The 8,985-nt window shown below is 38.7% G+C and overlaps 1 pseudogene; it reads right to left on the bottom strand.

Annotated features, from left to right (window-relative positions):
- Positions 1-3,540: 3,540 nt before the first annotated feature.
- On the bottom strand, positions 3,541-3,874 carry LOC113613933 (elongin-B pseudogene; annotated as a pseudogene).
- Between the last annotated feature and the right edge of the window lie 5,111 nt (positions 3,875-8,985).

Below are 8,985 nucleotides of genomic sequence, written 5' to 3'. Positions count from 1 at the left end.
TGAAAAAGAAATTCTGCCTATGGACAGTAGTATTTGACCCTGACCAAAAGTTCCAGCCTGCCTTTCCCGATAGCCTGCCCCGTGGATTTTGGAGGTGCCCAGCCAGTCCCCACAACTGCATAAGCCAATTCCTTGCAACAAATCTCTTAAAACAGATCTCCTGTTTCTGCTTCTCTGCTTGAAAGCTGGCTGTTGCATGAATTTATTCAGCAAACACTTACTAAGGGTTTTCTATGTCTCAAATCAAGTATTATTCTAGAAACCAAGGACTCTGTACAGAACAAATTAAATATTTCCCCTGTCATCACTGAACCAACAGAGGATATTTCCTGAGATAAATATTTATTTATATATAAATAAATATTTAAATTAAAATAATAAAAAGTGCTTTGAAGTAGAAGAGATAGAACATTATTTTAATATTAGCCTTTTTAGTTTCCATATGGAACCATTTAAAATTTTTTCTAGTGAATTTAAATCATACTTATATCTTAATTCAGCGAGTGTTTTATTTCTGTGAATCTAGAGTTTCTATTATTTAAATGCAAATGTAGATTTTCTTCTAAGTGGAAAAAGTGTAAAATTTTAAACTTTCTGAGTTTAATGTATTCAGTGAACAAACATTGATACATTGATTGAGTGCTTCTAGGTATATGAAATTGAGGTGAACAAGGCAGGGAAGGGCCATTTTACCTGCATTAGGATCTAATGTGTTACCCAAGTGATTGTCATGGTCATTTTTTTTATTGTATTGTCGTGTAGCTAATATGATGTGCTCATTCATGTGACTACAACATAAAAAACTCATACTTTCAGTGGGAAATACTTAATCATTAAGTGTCTTTATCAGAATAATTAGAAGATCCTTTAACAAGTAAAAAGAATTTTCATCATTGAACATTGAAAATAAGGATTAAAATTTTGAGATTTGGTATGTGTTTCTTATTTAAATCTTGAAGGAATAAACAAACATATCATCAGTAAGCAAATTTGAAGGGGATCCAACCCTTCAAATAGAAAGTGGTACAAATAATTTTTCTATTAAAAACATTATTTTCAATTTCTTCTACATTATTCCAATATCACAGGCAAGTTAGCCTTTAAATCATGTGTGCTTAAATTCACAAAAGTTTATTACAGTTTCTCATTTATAATTTCACAAAATTTTCCAGAAATTAGCAATTTGATTGGAAAAAAATGAAATGTTTTCCCTTTTCTTTGATTGTCTGTGAACACACAGCTCCTGCCCCCATGAGCAATCAAGAGGACCATTTTACATGCCCGCTTAAATTTCAAACTGCCAAGCCCTTTAGTGGCCGACCCCTAGCCTAGAATTTGATCAGATATTAATCAGACTTAAAAAATAAGAGCTGGGGACTTCCCTGGTGGCGCAGTGGTTGAGAGTCCACCTGCCGATGCAGGGGACACGGGTTCGTGCCCCGGTCCGGGAAGATCCCACATGCCGCGGAGCGGCTGGGCCCGTGAGCCATGGCCGCTGAGCCTGCGCGTCCGGAGCCTGTGCTCCGCAACGGGAGAGGCCACAACAGTGAGAGGCCCCTGTACCGCAAAAAAAAAAAAAAAAAAAATATATAACTTTTCGTAAACATCTTTTTTAATTACCCTTAACAGAAAGGAAATGTAATATGGAAATCTCCAATTTCTCAGACTTTAGTAATTTTGAAGGTTAAAACAGTTGCTATATTGTGAATTTTTTTTTTTTTTTTTTAAAGAAAAAGACATTTGCTATACAATCAGCAAATGTCAACAGCTTTTTAGGAAGAACATTAAAGGAACAAACTTTTCTACATTAGAGGAACAAATCTTTTCGAGGATTATTCACGTATAATGAAGCAATTTAACTATCATAGAAATTGGAGCCAATACAATTGTTAATTGATGTCATTAAACTATTGCTTATTGCAGATTTTACCCATAATTGTCATGAATGGGCTGTTGGTGTACCAAGAAATCTTAAAGTTGTTTTTACTTTTACAACTAGTTTTATATTACAGCCATTCAAATATTTATAAAAATTCAAACATTTGTAATTATATATTATAAATTATGAATTAATCTTATCCCTCATATAGACATTCTTAGCTCTTCTTTACTCCACTCTACCCTACAATTAGCTCATTTTCTATTTAAGTCATGATGGAACCTATTGCTTTATTGTGTGAACCCTCTGAGCCAAAACACTCTTCTCTAATTAGCCTAGTTTCATAGTCTTTTGAAAATGCAAGTACCCACAAATTAATAATGCAGAACTCCTTAGTAATTCTCATGAAAAGGATTTTATGTAAAATTAAGGAAATATAAAAAAGACCAAAGCTCCCAAAGCACCTCACTTAAATGCTATGTAGTTTGCAAAGAGCAATTAAAGTGATTCTACACGTTACTTTCCTTCAGTTTTTCTTCTTTGTAAACATGTCCGAGTAAAACAAATGTTTACACACAACCAAGCAATAGATCAATATGGAGTGAAGTAAGGAAGAAAATATTGAAGGAAAATCTGTAAGCAGTTAGAAGACATGGAATTTTGAACCTTAACACCATGGTCCATAATGAACAAATCATGCCAGACCATGATGATAGGCCTGTTTGATAGAGTTGCAAAACTAATTGGATGAAGAGGATGGAACTGATGTCATGTATTTGGGCTTCAGTGAAGCATTTGAAACAGTGGATCATTAACTTTTAGTTGCAAATAATTATAATTGTTTTGGATGAGAACAGAGTCACATGGATTGGGAACTGGCTGAAAGATCATAAACAAAAATAATAAATGGCAATGAATCCAGCTGAGGATAACTGCAGCAGGTTTTCATAATGATCAAAGTTTTGTAAATCTCTATTTATTTGTTGCTAAAGACTATTTTTCCTCAATAATTTCGAAGTAGAAGTGTTTTCAGAGGTACACAATATAGTACCCAAAGTAAACAATCAGATCAAAATATGAGTTCATATGAATCAATATCTAATTTAGAATTTATGTTTGACTTAGGTTGACTTCTGAAAATGTTATATAAAAAAGTAGGAGTGCATAATATTCAGGCAATAACTAGTATCAATAGAACAGAATATTTTAAATATTTTACGTGTTATTAACTATGTCTTACCCCCTTAGTAAAGTAAGTTCAGTAGCATCTCTATTAGAAATGTATCAAAGAAAAAAACTAATCTTTTAATTTTTATAAATAATGCCTGTGATTTCTCTATACTTGTTTAAATTAAATGGATTTTTATAGTAATAGGAGAACAGCATAACATATTTAAAACATAATATACACAATGCAGATTATTTTTTAGTTTTTTTTAAAAATTCACAATACAAATTTTTAAAACTGCTAGGAGACTATCAGAAAATAACACTGAAAGTTAGATTCTTTTATGAAAGAAGAAGGAAATTATATATATATATATATATATATATTTTATATATATATATATATATATAATATATATATATATATTTTTAACACCCAAATCGCTTTTATTGGAGGGAGATGGGGGGAACAGGAGTGGGGGAAGGTTCTCCAACTACACAGCTTGTTGATTGGCGCTGCTTCTTGAGTCCTGCAGCTTCATCACACAGAGCAGGCAGCTCAGGTGGGCTGGAGAAAGGCTCAATGCACAGGGCTTCAAATGCTTCATCTGCCTGGAAGGCTAGCTCCACAGTGGCTGCGGCCTGAGGCCTTGCTCTCCGGCTGGTGAAGCTACACTCACCCAATGTCCTCCCGTCGTCCAGAAGTTGGTCGTCCTTGTACAGCTGCTACTCTTCCAGCAGCCACTTGAGCTCGATCACTTTGCTCTGCTCCTTGACATCCGGGAAGATGGTGGTCTTGTGGCAACGGATCATGAGGAACACCTCCATGGCAGCGGAAGCCTCTCCCCGAGATTTATAGTGAAATACGACAGAACAGTTTTCCGAACTGTGGGCTACGAGATAATTTTAGAAGTTATGCAATAAAGTTTTAAATTGTATGCATTTACCTATATTAGGGGAAAAGGGGATTAAATGACATAAATATTACTTAAAATACATTTGAATTCAAACAAGTACGTTATTTCAAGAAAAATATTCAGGGCTTCCCTGGTGGCGCAGTGGTTGAGAGTCCGCCTGCCGATGCATGGAACACGGGTTCATGCCCTGGTCTGGGAAGATCCCACATGCCGTGGAGCGGCTGGGCCCGTGAGCCATAGCCACTGAGCCTGCTCGTCCGGAGCCTGTGCTCCGCAGCGGGAGAGGCCACAACAGTGAGAGGCCCGTGTACCGTGAAGAAAAAAAAAAAAAAAAAGAGGAAAAAAAGAAAAATATTCAGTGAAAGATTGTACAGTAGTATAAAATATGCCAAAATTCAGGCAATTGGTACACAGAAGACTAATGTTTGGGAAATGTTGCATTTAAAAAGCCAATATTGTCTTACCCATTGAACCAAAGATAGGTTTAATTACATGAAAGGGTAATGTATTGAGACCAATACTGGCAAGATTCTCAAGGAAAAATAAGATTAAAATGTTAAACAAATAAACAAAAATAAGTTTCATAACATTCTATATAATCTCCAAATTTCCCACCTCCAGCAGACAGCTCATTTAATTAAACAATATTCCATTAAATTTTTAGCATCACAGCAAATGAACCTGAAGATTTTCCTAAGATTTAACCTACTGAAGTGATAAATTCTGACTTTTTTACCCCTTCCAATTTTTAAACATCAATAGAATGAAATAAAAGCGCATTAAACTTAGAATAGTAAAAAAATTATTGTCACCATTAGGTTTACTTTAAATGAAAAGAGTACATTTGCTGCTTGTAACTGAACCCTTAGTTGAATGAAAATTACTGCTCTAAGATTATATCACCACTTATTTTTATTTATAAAACCTAGAAAGATAGAGGCACAAGAGAGCTAGAGTAAAATACACATTGAGGAAAAGGCAAATTTTAAAATATTTTACCCAAGCAGAAGCAATGGAAACTTTTGGTTTGCACAACAGCCTCACAAGGTTAAAGGGGGGATTTACATCACTGGTTGTACTTAAAATTCACCCTGAAGAGCACTGAGGCCAACATTTAAGAGAATTCTCACAGGAGAGATTAGATGACCTGTCATGGCTTTCCATTTCATATTTACATGATTTTGTTGTCCTAATAATTATTCTTTTGGAAAACAATTTGCTGGCAACTTAAGGTTTTAGTTTTATCCTTGGGAGTTGTCTGGCTATGTTCAGCTAGAGTTGAGCTGTCATGTCTAAAATGGCGAAGTTAGGAAAAGGCACACCATGGATCCCAGCATTTCCTTGAGCATTTCTGCTTACAGAGGCAGTGTTAATAATTCTCAGCTTTTGGGAGGCTTCCGGGAAGATGGCGGAAGAGTAAGACACAGAGGTCACCTTTCTCTTCACAGATACACCAGAAATACATCTACACATGGAACAACTCCTACAGAACACCTACTGAACGCTGGCAGAAGACCTCAGACCTCCCAAAAGGCAAGAAACTCCCCACGTACCTGGGTAGGGAAAAGAAAAAAGAATAAACAGAGACAAAAGGATAGGGACGGGACCTGCACCAGTGGGAGGGAGCTGTGAAGGAGGAAAGGTTTCCACATGCTAGAAGCCCCTTCACGGGCGGAGACTGCGGGTGGCGGAGGGGGAAAGCTTCGGAGCGCAGCAACAGGGTGCGGAAGGCAAAGCGGAGCGATTCCCACACAGAGGATCAGGGGCAACCAGCACTCACCAGCCCGAGAGGCTTGTCTGCTCACACGCCGGGGCGGGTGGGGCTGGGAGCTGAGGCTGGGGCTTCGGTCGGAGCGCCGGGAGAGGACTGGGGTTGGCGGAGTGAACACAGCCTGCAGGGGGTTAGTGCGCCACAGCTAGTCGGGAGGGAGTCCGGGGAAAAGTCTGGACCTGCCGAAGAGGCAAGAGACTTTTTCTTCCCTCTTTGTTTCCTGGTGCGGGAGGTGAGGGGATTAAGAGCGCTGCTTAAAGGAGCTCCAGAGACGGGCGTGAGCCGCGGCTAAAAGCGCGGACCCCAGAGACAGGCATGAGACGCTAAGGCTGCTGCTTCCGCCACCAAGAAGCCTGTGTGCAAGCACAGGTCACTATCCACACCCCCCTTCTGGGGAGCCTGTACAGCCCGCCACTGCCAGGGTCCCGGGATCCAGGGACAACTCCCTCGGGAGAACGCACGGTGCGCCTCAGGCTGGTGCAATGTCCCGCCGTCCTTTGCCGCCGCAGGCTTGCCCCGCACTCCGTGCCCCTCCGTCCCCCAGGCCTGAGTGAGCCAGAGCCCCTGAATCAGCGGCTCCTTTAACCCCGTCCTGTCTGAGCGAAGAACAGATGCCCTCTGGTGACCTACACGCAGAGGTGGGGCCAAATCCAAAGCTGAGCCCCTGGGAGCTGTGAGAAAAAAGAAGAGAAGAAAGGGAAATCTCTCCCAGCAGCCTCAGAAGCAGCAGATTAAAGCTCCACAATCAACTTGACGTACCTGCATCTGTGGAATACATGAATAGACAACAAATCATCCCAAATTAAGGAGATGGACTTTGAGAGCAACATGTATGATTTTTTCCCCTTTTCCTCTTTTTGTGAGTGTGTATGGGTATGCTTCTGTGTGAGATTTTATCTGTATAGCTTTGCTTCCACCATTTGTCCTAGGGTTCTATCCATCCGTTTTTCTTTGTTTTTTTTTTTTAATTGTTTTTTCTTTTTTTTCTCTTAATAATTATTTTTTTATTTTAATAACTTTATTATATTTTACTTTATTTTACTTTATTTTCTTTCTTTTTTCCTTCCTTCCCTCCTTCCTTCCTTCCTCCCTCCCTCCCTCCCTCCCTTCTTTCTTTCTTTCTTTCTTTCTACTTTGACTAATTCTTTCTTTTACTTTTTCTCCCTTTTATTCTGAGCTGTGTGGATGAAAGGCTCTTGTTGCTGCAGCCAGGAGTCAGTGCTGTGCCTATGAAGGGGGAGAGCCAACTTCAGGACACTGGTCCACAAGAGATCTCCCAGCTCCACGTAATATCAAACAGTGAATATATGCCAGAGATCTCCATCTCAACACCAGCACCCAGCTTCACTCAACGACCAGCAAGCTACAGTGCTGGACATCCTATGCCAAACAACTAGCAAGACAGGAATACAACATCACCCATTAGCAGAGAGGCTGCCTAAAATCATAATAAGTCCACAGACACCCCAAAACACACCATCAGACGTGGACCTACCCACCAGAAAGACAAGATCCAGCCTCATCCACCAGAACACAGGCACTAGTCCCCCACCAGGAAGCCAACACAACCCACTGAACCAACCTTAGCCACTGGGGACAGACACCAAAAACAATGGGAACTACGAACCTGCAGCCTGCAAAAAGGAGACACCAAACACAGTAAGATAAACAAAATGAGAAGACAAAAAAACACACAGCAGATGAAGGAGCAAGATAAAAACCCACCAGACCTAACAAATGAAGAGGAAATAGGCAGTCTACCTGAAAAAGAAGTCAGAATAATGATAGTAAAGATGATCCAAAATCTTGTAAATAGAATAGACAAAATGCAAGAAACATTTAACAAGGACCTAGAAGAACTAAAGATGAAACAAACAACGATGAACAATGCAATAAATGAAATTAAAAATACTCTAGATGGGATCAATAGCAGAATAACTGAGGCAGAAGAACGGATAAGTGATGTGGAAGATAAAATAGTGGAAATAAGTACTTCAGAGCAGAATAAAGAAAAAAGAATGAAAAGAACTGAGGACAGTCTCAGAGACCTCTGGGACAACATTAAACACACCAACATTCGAATTATAGGGGTTCCAGAAGAAGAAGAGAAAAAGAAAGGGACTGAGAAAATATTTGAAGAGATTATAGTTGAAAACTTCCCTAATATGGGAAAGGAAATAGTTAATCAAGTCCAAGAAGCACAGAGAGTCCCATACAGGATAAGTCCAAAGAGAAATACAGCAAGACACATATTAATCAAATTGTCAAAAATTAAATACAAAGAAAACATATTAAAAACAGCAAGGGAAAAACAACAAATAACACACAAGGGAATCCCCATAAGGTTAACAGCTGATCTTGCAGCAGAAACTCTGCAAGCCAGAAGGGACTGACAGGACATATTTAAAGTGGTGAAGGAGAAAAAGCTGCAACCAAGATTACTCTATGCAGCAAGGATCTCATTCAGATTTGATGGAGAAATTAAAAACTTTACAGACAAGCAAAAGCTAGGAGAGTTCAGCGCCACCAAACCAGCTTTACAACAAATGCTAAAGGAACTTCTCTAGGCAAGAAACACAAGAGAAGGAAAAGACCTACAATAACGAACCCAAAACAATTAAGAAAATGGGAATAGGAACATACATATCGATAATTACCTTAAATGTAAATGGACTAAATGCTCCCACCAAAAGACACAGATTGGCTGAATGGATACAAAAACAAGACCCATATATTTGCTGTCTATAAGAGACCCACTTCAGACCTAGAGACACATACAGACTGAAAGGGAGGGGATGGAAAAAGATATTTCATGCAAATGGAAACCAAAAGAAAGCTGGAGTAGCAATTCTCATATAAGACAAAATAGGCTTTAAAATAAAAACTACTAGAAGAGACAAAGAAGGACACTACATAATGATCAAGGGATCGATCCAATAAGAAGATATAACAATTGTAAATATTTATGCACCCAACATAGGAGCACCTCAATACATAAGGCAAATACTAACAGCCATAAAAGGGGAAATCGACAGTAACACAATCATAGTAGGGGACTTTAACACCCCACTTTCACCCATGGACAGATCATCCAAAATGAAAATAAATAAGAAAACACAAGCTTTAAATGATACATTAAACAAGAAGGACTTAATTGATATTTATAGGACATTCCATCCAAAAACAACAGAATATACATTTTTCTCAAGTGCTCATGGAATATTCTCCAGGATAGATCATATCTTGGGTCA

This window comes from Aethalodelphis obliquidens, unplaced genomic scaffold (assembly GCF_003676395.1).
Source record: "Aethalodelphis obliquidens isolate GAN/ISIS:26980383/991018 unplaced genomic scaffold, ASM367639v1 scaffold4, whole genome shotgun sequence".
Taxonomy (NCBI): domain Eukaryota; kingdom Metazoa; phylum Chordata; class Mammalia; order Artiodactyla; family Delphinidae; genus Aethalodelphis; species Aethalodelphis obliquidens.
Note: the sequence above shows the minus strand (reverse complement) of the source record. Positions and strands in the feature narration are given on the sequence as shown.